Below are 18,080 nucleotides of genomic sequence, written 5' to 3'. Positions count from 1 at the left end.
AGTTATCGTTCGTTGACACTAACAAGAAATCATCACCACTTTCATCGATCAAATTAGCACCAGCTACATCTTCTTCGTTACTCTCAGCAGCTCTTTTATTTCGCAGTTTATAACAATCTGCTTCTCCGTGACCTAACTTTTTACAATAGCAACACCTTTTGTCTCGTTTCTTTGATGCTATCAAAACGGAAGTTTGCCTATCTGCCTTGCTATCCAAATGAAGCTCATTGTCGAGTTTGTCTCTACTCAACAAATGACCCTTCACATCTTCAAACGAGAGTTTGTCTCTTCCATAAATTAGGGTCTCCCTGAAAGACTTGTATGAAGTGGGTAAAGAGCACAATAATAGCATAGTTTGATCTTCATCATCAATATAAACCTCAACGTTCTTTAAATCATTTAAAAGAGTAATGAATTGACTGATGTGATCTCTAAGAAGCTCACATTCGTTCATGCGAAATGTAAATAGACGTTCTTTCAACACTAAACGGTTAGCTAGAGACTTAGTCGCATAAAGAGTTTCTAACCTTTTCCACAAGGCGGATGGGGTCTTCTCCATCAATACCTCCTGTAATACCGTATTCGCGAGACACAACTGGATTGCAGACAAAGCCTTTTCATCAAGCTCTTCCCATTCTATTTTATTTAGATTCCCAGGCTTTTTCCCGGTAACAACCTTTTTCAAACCGGATTGAACTAGAATTACCATCATCCGAACTTGCCACAGATTGAAATTTGTCTCCATATCAAACTTTTCAATTTCAAACCTTGTTGTTATCATATCTGAATGGGCTAATCTTTGAACTAGCTCTGATACCACTTGTTAGGGATCGTCCCGATTAAGCAACAAGTAAAAATAGTAGAATAAATTAAGAAATTGAACACACAAATTTAGCGTGGAAAAACTCCTCCAAAGAGGATAAAAAACCACGGGCAAAGATAATTTTACTATAATGGCAAAAGAACGAAGAGTACAAAAGATGGAGATAAAACTAAACCCCAAAAACCCGAAAACAAAGAACCCTCAAAACGTAAACACAGAATTCTCTAAATGTGTTATGAGTTCTAATATCTAATGGGTGTTTTTTCTAAGGTTGTAAAAAGAGCCTATTTATAGGTTAAATTTATATATCAAATAATAATAAAATAATCTAAACTAATCAGTGTTTGACTGAAATAAATAAATAGAGTTTAACTAAAAGATTATTTTTTCAAATTTGACTGAAAATAGGAGTCATACTTAACAGATGCATAGATAATTAATCGATGAAACCGCACGCAATGTAGATCAAATCACCAACCAAGACATAACTAGCCTTTTCAATGAGACATGGTTTAGTTATGTCTTGGTTGGTGTTTGATCTACATCGCACATGACTTCATCAATTAATTATCTACGTGTCCTTCAAGTACGTACTCTCTCCACCAACCAAAGAGCTCCCACTCTCTAAACCCAAGTGATACCATGTCTCCTTGAAAAGGTTAGTTATGCCTTAGTTGGTGGTTCGATCCACATTATGTGCAACTTCATTGATTAATTATATACGCATATTTTAGGTATATACTCTCTCCACCAATTGAGGTGCTCCCATTCCGTGAACCCTCGAGGCTCTCCACATAGTCAGGAGATAAAATCTAAGTCCCGAGGCAACTGTTCAGCAAATGACACTTCGAAGACTTCTCCCAAAAGAATCGACCCTCTCAACAATATTATTAATACTCAATTAAAAAATAATACATTAATTCAATAAGGTTATTTATAAATATGGATAAGATGGTTTTATTTTTTAATACTCCATATATATATATATATATATAATTTACATTACCATTTTTGTTAACTCACCAAAATCGAATATAAGAAAGCAACTTATGTATCATTAAACTTTCAAATTTAAACATAGTCAAAGTCATTCGCTTCTTATTTTTTGTTTTGCTTAGCGGCGGTTCCAGCCTCCGGAGGCTGATTATCGCCCACCTTTTTTCTCTCCCATCAACCCTTTCTTTCTTTTTTATTCTCATTCACTACACATGTTTTCTCTCTTTTTAGTTTGCAGATCTATTTTGTGGGTATCTTTATTGTCATCGCAAGTTGTGATGGACAGATGACGGTACTTACCATTCGCTAAAACTCCACTAGCCACCAGTATCTTTTCTTGGGAAGTGGGTGGCTCTTTGTCAACTTCTTAATATGTTTCTGTTTTGAGAGTATTTTAGAATAATAAATGATTTCACGTGTCGATTTGGATCGTGTTGTCTTAAGTTTTATATTTTTTTTGTTTGTTTTTCCATTGTTTAATAAGTCTTCAGTTTTAGAAGTTTTTGTCTGCTATTGTAGCACATTTTTTAGTATTGCTTATGTATGTCATCTTAGTTTTACAAGTGATTTTAAGGATGATTTTGTTGTCGTCCTCTCTGGTTTGGTGACTGTTCAATTCTTTTGTTGATTTTCCTCGCCGCTTTAGATCATCCAAGGCTGATTACCTTATCGTATTAAGTGCTTGCAATCACTCCAGATATGTCGTGCTTAAGTTGTGACAAAGTCAATTGTCAATGTGTCATAATGTTCGCTTTTGTTATGTTGATGGAGCTTGTCCTTCACCATCTACGACGAGTACTTACTATTTTTTTTCTGAATTGTATAGTTCCATTCATTGAATGAATTAAAGAATTTACCTTTCAAAAAAAAAACTTTCAAATTTAGTCAAATTTGACAATATGGTACATTTGAATTGAATTTAACATTTTGAATGTAGTTCTTTTATTATCGTATTTCTAACGTTAAATACGAGTTATGGTGTGGTCTAGATTATTCTAGTATTGACAAGGGCTTCTAATTTATTTAGAAGTTAATATAAAAATTTCCTATTAATCTTTAAAATATAAGATATTTTAAAAAGTAAAAACAATATTTTATTTAGAACGGTTAAATATTTTTGAAGTAAAAGCATTGTATTTAACAAATTTGGTAAACTTTTAAGGATCGACTTTATTGAAATAAGCGACAAGGGAGGAGTAAGAGAATTTTTAATAATTTTAATTAATATTTAATTATGTTTAAATAATTTATTGTTCGATCAGTTTAATTTTATTAAGTAGGAAAATGCATTACTTAAAAATATGTACAAACAAATTAAAAATTATCAAATATTTTATTATTTTTAATTTATTATAAATGAAATACATGTAAATTGATAGAAAAATGAAACAGTTGACACATTAAGCATCATTGGACTGTAAAGAAGTTAAAAAGAAAAGTCGGAATTTGCTACGGACACTTCTAAATTTTCTAATTTACTTTTTTATAAAAGAAGTTAAGGGACAATCCCTTCAACAATGGGAGATTACCGTGGTTGGTATGATTTTTTAGTGTCATATTTTTAATATACTAAAATTTATATTCTCTAATAGTGTTGATATTAATGAATTAATCGTTTTACCACTTTTCAAATATAAATAATTCAAACAATTGCATAACATATACCCACTGTTATTGCAATCAACTATCATTTTCATTTAACTTGAATTAATCAATTTTTGACATACTACTATTGTTTCATTGATTTTAGATAAGATCCGATACCCAAAAACATTAATAATCTTAAACATGCTTTGATTTTTAATACAAAATAATTCTAATTCATAATTAAAATAATTCTCAAATTCAATTAAATGTCTAAAACCCAATATATCTTATAATAAAACAATAACTCCATACCAATATCCATACATACATATTCTTTACATAATAAACAAATACAAGATGATAACTAAATTCTAAACTCAAAAATTATCTACATACCATAATTACTAATTCATCTCATGTTTATAGAACTAAAGTTAAAACTTAAAAGTCCACCTACGAATAACAAATATGTAACATATATACACATATATATCCATTACTAAGTTCACATATAAACATAACATGTATAATTCATAGACATAGGCAAGGGTAGATTCATTGTAAGAGATTTTATGTGATTAACGACTTCCTTTTAAATTATGTAGAATTTGGTTATTATATCAAATCACAATTATTCTTAAAAAATAAAATAAAATATTTATGCCTTGTTTGGTTATTAGTAAAATAACATAAAAAAACATTCTAAAAAACATAAGGAAAATGTTTATTCATTACATATGTATTACAATAGTTAGACATAAAATAAAGAATAGTTGGTATAAATTTAAAATGGAACTAAAAAGATGGGGAACTCTTATAAAAATAAGACATTTTCAAGCTAAGCAAAAAGTTTTTTTTTCTTTTACCAAAACAAGTCATGAGAATAGCTAAAAATTAACAATTGAAATTAGTTTATTACTAACTCATATACCAATTAAAAGGATTAATTGGCGATGGCTAAAACAATTATTTGGGTACCATGGGAAGGTTTTGGATGCATTTATTCCAAATAAGAGGAATGCTGCAAACAAAATGTTTGGTTTTATAAGGTACACATATTTGGCGGAAGCAAGAAGAGCCATAGAGAGAATGAACGACTTTTGGATGCATAAGCGTAGATTGGGTGTTAATTTGGCGAGATTCAAAGGCCGGTCATCTTTTCGAAAGAGGAAACATATGGATAAAAAATACACGATTCACGATAGACATAAACCAAAAGAAGTGGAGTTAAGTGTTAGAAGAAAAATCTTGGTTGTTAGGAGTGAGTAGATGATGGACGAGATAGTCATCAAAGGTGATAGACAATAAGAAATTGCACATCATATAGAGAAGTGTGGTTGGGTGGTGTAGAGGTTTCCATATGATTGAAAGTTTAGTAAGAGAAATAAGTAAAAATAGTTTAAAGGGAGTGACGATTATGAGGTTATATGGTCCGATGGTTTTCAAATATATATAAAAGGTCAGAAGCAATTAAGGTAGAGAGCTACAGAGCCTAGTTAGCTAGTATGATTGTTCCCATTCATGCTTGGAATTCAGTTACATTCTAAAACATTGCAAAAATATGGAGTGAATTCGTCTTTGTGGATGAAGGGACTCTAAAACCTAGTTTTTTTGTGGAAATGTTCAAGTTATTACAGAATTTCATGAACACATCAATGATGTTACAAATTCAAGTTGGTGAGGAACTTTATTTTGTTCATGTTAACAAATTTGATCCAATATGGTTAAACAATATTATGGTAGCGATAAGGATATGAGCAATTCTTTGGAGATGCTTAGTGATTATGGTGATGGTATGGAAAAAAGGTACAATCTACAAAGGAACTCAAGTCTCTCAAAAGGAATATAAGGAGTCGTTGTTGGCAAGCCAAGACGAGGGTGGAAAAGATGGTGATGGCTATGCATTGATTGACCTTGAGAATATGATTTTGGAAAATGGGTCAATAGTTTTCATGAGGAGAGATAAGATGCTAACAAGAATCGATGAGAAGGGGCAGAGTAATGATGAAACTCTAAATCACTTTAAACAAATTACTAATGGACCGAAAATAAAGTAGAAGCAACCCAATGAAAAAGAAGCAACGAGAGAACAAAAGAGCCACAAAAAAGTAAAAGCTCGCCAAGTATTCCAGTAAATGATCTCAAAGTATTTTATAACTCTGAATGGGATGATTACAAATGAGAGGGAAGACCTCTATTTATAGTTGAACTCCCCTAAATCCAATGATACAATTTACTTTATATCGATGGTCGAGATTAAAGTCTATCTACAATTGAGATTCTTTGGGAATTTACACAATCCTCTAAGATTACAAATCTTCTAATATTAGTTTCCATTTTTACCATGGTAGTCCTAATTTTCCTTAAATGCTTCATTTGGTCACTAAAGCTTCAAGTAGATGGACTTCTTGTAACACCCCTAACCTGTATCCATTGCTAGAACAGGGTTATGGAGTATTACCGGAATAAACAGATTAAATACAGACATTTCATATTATTATTTAACATTCATGTTGGATATTATTCATAAAGTCCCTTATGAGAGCCCTCGAGGCCCAAAACATACATTAGAAACAAATCAGGACTAAATCAGAAACTCAGAGAATTTTTTGTAAAATTTTAAAATTTTCCAAGATGCAGGGGTCACAAGCTCGTGTGGTCAGGCCATGTGGTTCACATGGCCAAGTGACACACCCGTGTCTTAGGCTGTATGGTATTTGAAGTAAGGCACACGGTCGTGTCCCCATCTCGTATAACTCTCTGACTTGCAATTTTTTAAATGCAGGGGTCACATGGTCAAGCCACACGCCCGTGTGCCAAGCCGTGTGATCAATCCTGAGCATTCTGTTTTGAAATTTTAATATGCAGGGGACACACAGCCAGAACACACATCCATGTGCTAGGCCGTGTGTCACACACGGCTGAGACACACACCAGTGTCTCTGCCCATATGGACAAAATAAGGTCATTTCTAAGCCCTATTTCTCACCCAATCTTGTCTTCCACCTACATAAACACTTAAACACATTCTCAATCCAATACAAGACATTTAAATCAAACCAAAACCAAGTCATATACACAATATTTTCATTACATGTATTCATAAACTCTATCTTACCTAATTAATCAAATTCACATATATGCATATTTTACCAAATATGCTGTCTTAATCCATTCATCCATGTACTTGCCATCATTTGACCATTTCAAACACACATCAAGTATATTAAGACTATTTACGCATCAAAACATACCAAACATAGCCCTTTAAATGGCTATTTACAACCAAAATATGTATATGCCATCAATGACCAAGTTAACCTATACATGTCATTATAACCAAAATTAGTTTCATACTTGTACCGAAAATGGGCCGATAGATAGTGTGAGTGATCTCCGCCAAACTTCCAACCCAATGAGCCTCCGAGAACTATAAAATAGAGGAAATACAACTGAATAAGCACTTAGTGCTTAGTAAGTCCGTATAACGGAAAAATTAACTTACCATTCATTTACATTTATAGTAAACATACAAAAATACATCCAAAGCAATTTGGCCATTAGCCTAACACACATAACTTCAACAAACATGTTGGTCATGTATTTCATGTAAATATCAATAATAAGGATGAGCTCATCAAATATCGAGTTTCCAAGTATTTCATGTATATACAGATAATGATTTCATTTTGATTTCATATGTTCTCATGTTAGAATTTCACCCGTTAAATCATTTGAAATCTCGATAGATACTTGGGTAGTACACACAAAGTGTACAGTACTATAAATTCATCAATTCATATTTGGGAGTGCTTTTACAAGCACATAAACAAAAAGCTCTCTCTCAAGCCTATATAACGGGATACTCATGTGAGCATGTAACGAGAAGCTTATCCAGGCTTAATAACGGGAAGCTCATAAGAGCCATACTCAGAATGCTCATGCGAGCATATAACCGGTAGCTCCAAAGAACACTTAACGGGTAGCTCCGAAGAGCACATAATCAGGAAGCAGTGGATAGCCATATAACGGAAAGTTCAATAGAGCAATAACAGGAAGCTCACAAAGAGCCTATAATTAGGAAGCTCACAAAGAGCCATATACGGGACGCTCATAAGAGCTGCGGTATGCCCACAACATATGTAGGGTCACGACCGATCGGGATGCTCCGAAGAGCTATTAACAGGAAGCTCGCAAAAACCATTTAACAGGAAGCTTGAGAGGGCTTATAATGGGACGCTCTTTCGAGCTACGGTATGTCCACAACATATGCGGGACCACTACCATTTCGGGAAACAAAACCCTGTATCCAATCGAATTTCATTCATTCAAACGAGATTTAACATTTATCGGGTATTTCCTAGATATGTGATCAGATTTCATATACATGACCAATACACAATTCACATACAATCTTCAATTCAAGCATATAATTACACAATTTAGTTACACGAACTTACCTTGACAAATGTTCGTGAATCGTAATCTACTAATCCGATACTTTTTCCTTTACTCGATCCAATTTCGTATTTTGTCTTTCCGAATCTATACGAGTAAATTTAACTTAATTTAATACAATTCATAATCAATTCAATGCATTTCACATCTTATGAAAAATTACCATTTTACCCTTATACTTTTAATTAATAACGATTCTATCCCTAGGCTCGGAAAATAAAATTCATACAATTTAGTCCTTATTCCAAGCCTATCCAATTTTTACATTTAACAATAACAGTCCTTGAATTTCTCAAAATTAGAATTTTTCCATGAATTTTACAACTTATCAATTTAGTCCCTAAATCATTTTTTCATAAAAATTCCCTTAACAAAATATGTTTATCTATTAACAACCTTTCATTTTTACCATAAAACTTCATAATTCAACTATATTCATCCATGGCAAAATCTTAGAACTTTGATAAGTTTGTAAATTAATCCCCAAAATAGTTTAACTAAGCTATTACAATCTAAAACATAAAAATTACTAAAAACGTGACAAGAATTCATACCTAATTAAACCAAGAAAGATTGCTTGAGCTATTTTATCTTAGCTAGGGTTTCCATAAAAATTGGGGAAAATGATGATAAATGATGATATTTTGGTTACTTAATTATTTATCATCTTTTCATCTTTTTCTTTCCAATTTCATCATTTTCTTTAATTAAATTTCCATGGATAAATCATCATCCTTATCTAATAACTTCTCTTAATGGTCTATTTGCCATATAAGGATCCCAAACTTTTAATTCCATAGCTATTTGATACGTATAGCTACTAGAACTCAACTTTTACATTTCATGCAATTTGGTCCTTTTCATCTAATTAAGCATCAACTTGGTAAAATTTTCTTAAGAAAATTTTCATAAGATTTTCCTATCATAATTCAAACCATGAAATAATATTAAAATAATTTTTTTCAGACTCGAATTTATGGTCCCGAAACCACTGTTCCGATTCCATTGAAAACGGGTTGTTACACTTCTCTACATGGTCCACGAATTAGGCTAATTCAAGTGGGTCAAATGAGCCACATTTCATCAATTGACCTCTATAAGACGCTCTTTGTGCATTAATCACGGGCTTTAATTTGCGGTTCGTTATATAAAGGGGTGTTGGTGGATAGTTGTACAAGTTTTGTTATGGATCATAATCAAATAAGTAATATAGGCTTAATGATGATGCTAAATCTAGTGGGTCTTTTAAGATTCGAGAGGATCATCTTGACATCTTCTTCCCAAACTATATGGAAACAAGCAAAGGCAAAGGCAAGTTTAGAAAGGTGAAGCTCTTGAAAGAATTAGACGGACGAGATATTAATCATAAACAGAAGAAAAAAACTCTACAGAGGTCGTAAGTCTAAAGCTAATAAAAGTGAAGAACATAATAAGGCTAAGATTTTTTTTGTAACTAATGCGTCACTTTCAGATAGTGACTTTAGAAATTGGAAAAAAATAATCTTAAAATAGGCAACAAAAAGTTTGCAGTTTGAGAAGTTGTTGGGCTTACAAACTGATAGTAATGATGAACTGATTATGAATGATCTAGCTAGCATATTACAAGCCACAAAATTTGATGAGTGATTAGTGATTAAAGTTCCAATTTGGTTTTGAAGGGGGCTATGTGGCTAATTTTCTCGAATCTTTTGACCTTATCCTATTGTTTTGCAACACAAAAGAGTTGATGGATTGTTGCTTTAGATATTATTGCATCCCATATGTCTTGATCTAAATGTTGTCAAGGAAAGTTGAAATGTTTATTATTGATGTTTTCATTGTGATTTTGATTTATGAGGTTTGATATATGGTACGAACCAATGCACAACAACCCATGGTTTTAGGGGTACAAATTACAGTTAATGTGTTAGATCGCCAATACGCCCCATGGCACAATGGAAAATTATACCTTTTCGAAACGGGAAGAGAGATGAACAACATTGTTGATATGATTCCTTTGAATGATGCCGATCCCAAGCTGCAACAATAATGTCTTTGCCTCTACGTAATCTACCCAGTCAAAAAAACGAATAGCAAAGTTCTCTTGAACTTTTCAGAGAGAAAAAATAAAAAACGGCTGTTAGACCTTTTGACATTGTTTTTGTTGGTAATCCTAACACACTAAGGGATTATATTCCTTTTATTTTCTTTAATATCACATATCAGAAATAAAACAGGATTATTCCCTTATTATTAGAGAAACAAATGGCAAGTCAGAAAAAGAAATTATATTCTTTCCTAAAGAATTTTCATGTCTTTTATATTTTGACCAAATTAATTATTATAACTGTTTATATTAATAATTTCAGTAAACTATATACAACTAATATTTTGTATGAATCAAATTCATTTAATTTTATTTATATTCTCTATTTATGTACAACAAGTTTGTACATATAATGTGTTTAATATTTAACTATCAAATTAAATTAAGTCAATAATTAATTTAATTCATGTGACAACTAAATACAATACCAAATATATTTGGATTCAATTGCTTCAACTACAGGGCGTGACCCTGTAAGTTCTTATAATGTTAGTAGTAATACTAGAAAATTTCTAATATTACAAGCAATGAGTAGCATCTAGCAATGTATCATTACTATTCAAGTTACAAGAAGTCGTGATTCGACATAACCTTTTTGTGATAATCTTTTCATGTATCATATCATTTTATGCTTAATATTTGGATTAGACACAAGTCATGGAATAGTCACACTTGTATAGTCCAATCTCATATTTCTTGATATTCTGAGTAGACTACTATAAATAAATAAGTGTGATATTTCATATCAACTTATTCGAGTATGGCCATACATTTCTAGTCTTACTCCATCAAGAGGCCTAAGATATTGCTCCCATTATGTAGGAATGACAAATCCTATCTTGATCAACCATATCCCTCTACATAGATTGCGACATACCCAACATTAGTCTTTATAGTATAACCTGTTATGGTAGACGTTTGATTATGCCAAAATATACAACTCACTATGTTGGGACAATGATGATCTCAAGTCTGAGGATCATATACATAGTTATCACTATGAGTAATGTTGTGACTATTACATAATAATCCAAGAACTATACTCATAGCGGATCAGTCTAGTATGTTGTTCTCTAACACATACTCGTGTATCAATTTTATGTCAATGACAACACTTTGTCATCAATCAACTACACATTAGTTTCAATACATTATTATTGTACAAGCCCAAAATAATACTTGACTAAGGACCTTTTAAGAATAATCATATTATTCTCAGGACTTTATTATTAATCAATTTATTTGTACACATAAAAAAGACACTGAAATAACAATGACAATGTCTTATATTAACAAATAAGGTAAAACGAGTATGTGATTACAATCATCTCATGATTGGTCTTTGGGCATACTCTAACATAATGGTGTTCAATCTATTTGATCAAAGCTTTGTTTGTTAAATGCTTTTCGATACGTAAATTTGGTTAATGCCAGATTTGTTGTAAAAGCTTATTTGTGCTTTTTAACTCGCTAAAGTGATTGAAAAAGGATTGAATTAATTTTAAAACTTAGTGAAAGATCTTGCTAGCATATTGGAAGCTAGGAAATTTGATGAGTGTGTTCAAGGGTTGAAGTTTCAATTTGGTTTGAGGAGGGACATTCGACTTGTTTCCTCGGATCTTTTGAGGCATCTTTTAACAGTAAAGTTGAGAGTTCTATAGGAAAGATGATGCTAGAAGTAATACAAGGTCCTTCAAACCTATTTGCTCTTATGTTATCAGTACTAAAAAAGATTGTAGAGTATAAGTGTGGGGGATGCTTCTATGAGGTGTACTGGCCAATATTGAATATAAATAATTAGGAGAAGTGAGTGATATGGTGGAGACTTGTTGCAGTGAACAACTATGATGAGAAGAGGGGTACTCATTAGCAAAATTGATAGATTTGTATTATGGTTTACGAATGGTCTTTTTTTATTTCATTTAATCATTAGGTGTTATAGTAAGAGTGTCTTTTATGCCTAGCTTTAGGGATTGGTTTTAAGGTGGTGGTAGGAGTGGCAATGTGCTTTTACATCTTATGATGTATACTTTTAATTTTATTAATAAAATATTATTTTAATGAGAAAAAAATAATATTCCTACCAAACATAGAAATGCACAAATACTATTATTTTCTTTCTCTTAAACAAAGATATGTTCTATAGCCCTTAGTAAACCCTAATGGAATATCCAAGTCAGATATATGGAATATGGTTTCCACCCAACTATCCAATAAATAAGTATATCCACCCAACTCTCAAATGCATAATGTGAATATAATATCCACCCAAACTCTCCAAAATATCATGTAAATATATCACCCAACTCTCTAGAATGTTGTGTAATCTCCTAACTTTCCATTATCTCGGTCACATTTATGTTGTATCCTTAATCCGTTATCAATTTCTATTGGCATACTAATTATATCTATTCTCTATTCTTACCAAGTTTACTAAGGCATTTGACATTATAATTTAACATGTTCGCTTCATTGGAATGTAATAGAGCAATATTGTAATAGCTATGTAGTGGAAATGAAATAGAGAAGTAATATGTATTATATAGTTTGGTCATTGAATTGAATAAACAGTAACGATATTACATTGTTTGGTTGGGTAAAATGATTTGTGGAATAGGTAAGGAATAGATTGAAAATGGTGGTTTTACTTTTGATAAAAAATATTTTCTTAATACTAATCTTATAAAAATTAAATAAATTATATTCATTAAAATATATTTTATAATAAATTATATAAAATTTATTAATATATTTTAAAAATATTTTTATAATTATTGTAGGGAGAAATTTTAGAGTAATCAAAGTTATCATTTGTCATTACTATTTATCTCTAATTAAATCAAATTTAATTAATAAAGAAATTAAATCCTTTTAGAATTCTTTTATAAAGAAACCATTCTTTAAAGATTATTTTATTTCTTTTATAAAATAAAGAGAGATGGAGAGAATAAATAACAAAGAAAATATGAAAGCAATAGAGGATGTACTTTATTGATTAAAAGGGTGATTACAATGCTTCATCAAAGTCTCTATTTATAGGCATAAGAAGTATAAAAGAAGTAAAGATCTAATTCTAATAACTATTAGATATTAAAGTACATTAAAACTTTATCTTGATCATGATGGACATCCACTTAATAAGATATTCATAACACTCCCCATTGAATGTCCATTGGTAGATAATGTGCCTCGTTGAAATCTTATTAGGAAAAATCATGTGGGATAAAAACCTAATGAAAGAAAAAGAGTACACAATCTATAATACGCATAATATGTTGCCTCATTAAAAACCTTATTAGGAAAATCCAATGGGACAAAACCTCAATTAAGGGAAAAAGAGTGCAACACGTATTTACTCCCCCTCGTGAAAGCATCACATATTTTCTCATATTCTACGTATTCAATCTTGAATACTAGTTTTTCAAATGACTATTTGACAAGGTTATTTTAGCTAATGGCTATAAAATAAATGAATCTGATAAGTGCATATATAGCAAATTTGAAAATGGAAAAGGTGTCATAATTTGCTTATATGTAGATGACATGCTCATTTTTGGCACGAATTTGGAACAAATAGAAAACACAAAGAAATTCTTGTCAAACAACTTTGCTATGAAGGATATGGGTGAAGCAGATGTTATTCTTGGGATTAAAATAACCCGAGATGAAAGCACTATAGCTTTATCATAATCACATTACATTGAAAATGTGCTTAAAAAGTTTGATCTTTTCAATTGTATACCAGCATCTACACCCATGGATCCTCAATTAAAATTAGTATCTAATGCTGGTAGGAAAATTGATCAATTGAAATATGCAAGTCTAATTGGCTGTCTTATGTATATAATGACTTGTACAAGACCAGATATTGTATATGCTGTTGGAAAATTGAGTAGGTACACAAGTAAACCAAGTAGTTTGCATTGGCAAGCTTTGAATAGAGCACTTAGGTACTTAAAGAAAACTATTAACTATGGATTGTGTTATAATGGATATCCTCCAGTTTTAGAAGGGTATTCAGATGCTAGTTGGATTACAAGTTTGGAAGATCATGCATCTACTAGTGGATGGATCTTCATTCTTGGTGGAGGAGTCATTTCTTGGGGTTCCAAGAAACAAACATGTATTACTGATTCCACCATGGCAGCAGAATTTATTGCATTAGCAGCTGCATCTAAAGAAGCAGAATGGTTAAGAAATTTGCTTTATGATGTACCTTTATGGCCTAAGCCAATTTCACCTATTTTTATCCATTGTGATAGTGAGGCTACTCTAGCAAAGGCATATAGCCAAGTATATAATGGAAAGTCTAGACACATTGGATTAAGACATAGTTATGTCCGACAATTAATCTCTGATGGAGTGATCACTATTAATTATGTGAGGTCAAGTGAAAATTTGGTAGATCCTTTGACAAAAAGTCTTGCTAGAGATGCAATAAAAAGGACCTCAAAAGGGATGGGACTCAAGCCTATTAATTAGAGTCACCCATGATGGAAACTCGACTCAACGCTTGGTATAACGTCAAGTCTTGAGTTCAATGAGACAAAGCACATCATTAGTATGTGACTGTTAGCACTATAAATAAATCCATCCTAAGATTAAAGTGCTAGGTACCCGTAATGATAAGGGGAGGATGAGTAATGTATTCTTAATGGACCCATAACATAAATATGTTAGAGTGTTATAATTACGGGAACACTTTTGATGGGATCCACCTATGTGAGTGGAAGTGTGGTCGCTTCTAGGAGCTCAAGGGCTTGGCTCTGACAGCACTCATGAAAAGAGGACATAGACACATGGCCATAATAGTGTCCCTAGATACTATGCATTGACCGATGTTGAAATCATTGTGTGAGATATGTCCAGTTAATCAAATGGAATAGTTGGTTCAAAGCTTAGTCTACCATGCATTTTCGATTAACTTTAACATGTTTTCACTAAGTGAAGGTTCAATCGTAAGACACCTTTATTTATGCAAATTGATTTCCAATAATATCAAAATCTAAATATTTTGAAAATGGGGGGAGATTGTTGGAACATTTTCAAATATTTATAGTATCCCAATAACTATAAATGAATGGGTGTAATTAATCAAAAGATAAAACTTTTGGTCATTGGTCAAAAGTTATATCATTTGATTTTAAAAAAATTATAACTATTCAAAAATATTATTTGAATAGTTACAAAATTAAATGAATAATTATTATTATTTATTTATTCATAAAGACACCTATTGAAAGATGTCTCTATGAAGAGACATGAAAATTCCTATAAATAGGAATGGGATTTCATTTGGAAATTATATCAACAAATTCTAATATTCTTTCTTTCCTTCCTTCATTTTCTAATATTATTAGATTATTCTATAAAGTATTACTGCAGAAATCCTTTGTAGAAATTGAGTTTTTGTTATACATTGCTCAGCACATAATGGACTATTCTCGTCAGTGCAAAACACAAATAGTCATTGGCTTCATTGTATCCCCGAGGTTAATTTGTTTGGAACTCATTTGCACACCCAAGGTAGGTGGGGGCGAATATAACCTTAAAGATAGTGGCTTGATACACGCCTTGGAGTCTGTCCTATTTCTTCTTTTTCTATTCGAGTTTCGATCGTGTGTTTGAGATTTTCCTTACCGGAGTTTTGAACTAACAATATATAAGTAGACATTTCCATGGGCCAGATCACTCATTCTAGTATGCTCGACTAGATTTAGGTCAAGTTTGGACAAAGATTTTCAAGTCCTAGGTTGGCTCAACCCAACTCGAGTTCAGTTTAAATAATAAAAAATAATTTTAATTTTAAATTTAATTATAAATATTTAATAATTAATATAAAAGTATATTTTTATTAATAGTAAAACAGGATGACAGGTTAGGTTGAGCCGACCCAAAAATAAACATAGATTTGAATAATTTTTGAAACCTGGTCGTCGCCTTGTTCAACCTTTATATATAAATGATAAAAAAATATTATATATTAAAATTATGAAATTATATTTTATTCTTTACATAATTATTTTTAATATTATATAACATGTTATTTGTTTATTTCATCATATAAATACTTTCATGGACAAATTTAGACTTTTTTTTTTTGCTATTACAAGAGGAAAGATAATATAGAAAGAATATCCATTCCATAAAATGAACTATTCTTCCAACCAAATTGTTGAATTACTATTTACCACTAAATATGGGAAATGGTTGCCGGTTGAGTCTTAACTCGATTGACATGGACATTGTTACTAATGCAGGAAGATATAGGTTCGAGTGTGTTGAAGCGCATTATCCTCCTATTTATGGATTGGGGAAGGACTATGAGTAGTTTTAGGCATTATGTAAAGAAAAGAAGATACGATCAAAACATATAATAAAATTGTTTAAAAAAAGAAGAAGAAATTTCTACTCCATTCCCCCAACCAAACATGCAATTATCATTTACTCAAGTATACATAATTTTAGAACAATTTAGCAATTTTAATTAAAAACAAGTAACATATTGTTTTGAAATATTTGTCCATGTCACAATCTAACCATTACAACGTAACAATGTTGCCCATCTTTTGCTCGATGTTGTGACGTGTCCATGCCAACGCTGAGACATTCCTTATTGTCTTTATTTGAATTGTACATAAATATGAATACCAACCTCGCAACATTACATCTTCAACGTTGTGACACTCTTTACAGTCTTAAAAAAAATACTTCTATGTAATATTTCAAATATCATATCTTTCTTTTACACCAAATCACATACATAAAAATCTATGACATCTTAATACCATATATTTTTAAAGATCATCTTTGAAGTAACTATTTTCCAATTGCTTTTATATATACATATGTATCTATGGGTGAGTTTGGATGGGCGGTGCGTTTACCTGCGGTTAGTGTAAAAACAGCGGTAACGGTGAGATTAGATACTGTAGTGATACTGTAGCGTGAGACAAAAAGTAAACTAAACGTACCGCACCACACCCAATCGCCCATCCAAACTCACCATATGTATATGATGTTACAGCAAGGAATTATATTGCAGCCCCAAGTGATGGACAAATTCATTGCTGAAAATGGTACCCATAGGAACCACATCTTAAGCAAAATTAGAACAGATTAGTGAACGAAAAGAGCCATGGTCCACATCTTGATCCTCCCTTCAATGGAACCAAAACCCTGCAACAGCAATGACACGAAACTGTGAGAATAGCCCAAGGATTAAGTGGCCCATAAAGGATAATAAGTAACAGAAAGCAAAAGTTACATAATTAAATAAACTAATACGTGAGCGGCAGGATTCGAACCTGCGCGGGCAGAGCCCACATGATTTCTAGTCATGCCCGATAACCACTCCGGCACGCCCACTGTATGATAGCAATGTTCCATTTTTATATAACTCAACGATATACTTTATTATGTTTTACGAAATTAAATATATATTATAGTTAGGTTTTGAGACATTTTTGGAAATTTTCAGCTCTAAATAAGTGCACCTTATGCCAAGTGTCACCAATAAATGAGTGGCACGTCATCATTTTAGAAAAAGAAAATTCATTTTGTACATTTTAAACATTGTTTTAGTGCTAATTTTGTGCGTTTTAAACCATTGTCCCCTTTTTTTTTTCTCTCTTTTGTACGTTTTAAACATTGCGGTTGTATGTTTTAACTTTTTACCATTTAAATTAATTATAATTACAAAATTTATATTTGCTGAGAAAATTTGAAGGTATAGTTTAAAAAGAAAAAATCGTAACATGTATTCTATCGCCTGGAAATCTAATCAAGAATGTACGTTGCTTGGATTTGGTAATTACATTATTAAAATCATTAACCCCTGCATTTTGATTCTTTCTTTGTAAATTTAGTAATCATACCAATTTTATTATATGAAAATTCTACTAAGCTAAAATAAAAAAAATCTAATATCGAAAAATTGGTAAAAAAATCACAATACTGTTGAAAATTAAGTAACAAAAATTAAACTATAAAAATAATTTATAATCGGTAACTTAAAAACTAAACATTATCAACATAGTGAATTACAAAACGTTACCACAATTAGCCCCAAATACTGATATATTTTAAAAGAAAGTTACCAACAATTAGCGTTAAAATTTAGGCAATATA

General features: G+C 31.4%; 1 non-coding gene across 1 annotated transcript; it reads right to left on the bottom strand.

Moving 5' to 3' along the window:
- Positions 1-17,236: 17,236 nt before the first annotated feature.
- On the bottom strand, positions 17,237-17,318 carry TRNAS-AGA (transfer RNA serine (anticodon AGA)). The gene has a single exon. It is a non-coding gene; the product is annotated as a tRNA-Ser (tRNA).
- Positions 17,319-18,080: the final 762 nt, after the last annotated feature.

The sequence above is a fragment of the Gossypium raimondii genome, chromosome 11 (assembly GCF_025698545.1).
Source record: "Gossypium raimondii isolate GPD5lz chromosome 11, ASM2569854v1, whole genome shotgun sequence".
Taxonomy (NCBI): domain Eukaryota; kingdom Viridiplantae; phylum Streptophyta; class Magnoliopsida; order Malvales; family Malvaceae; genus Gossypium; species Gossypium raimondii.
The sequence above is the reverse complement of the archived record's forward strand: the minus strand, read 5'-3'. Positions and strand labels throughout refer to the sequence as shown.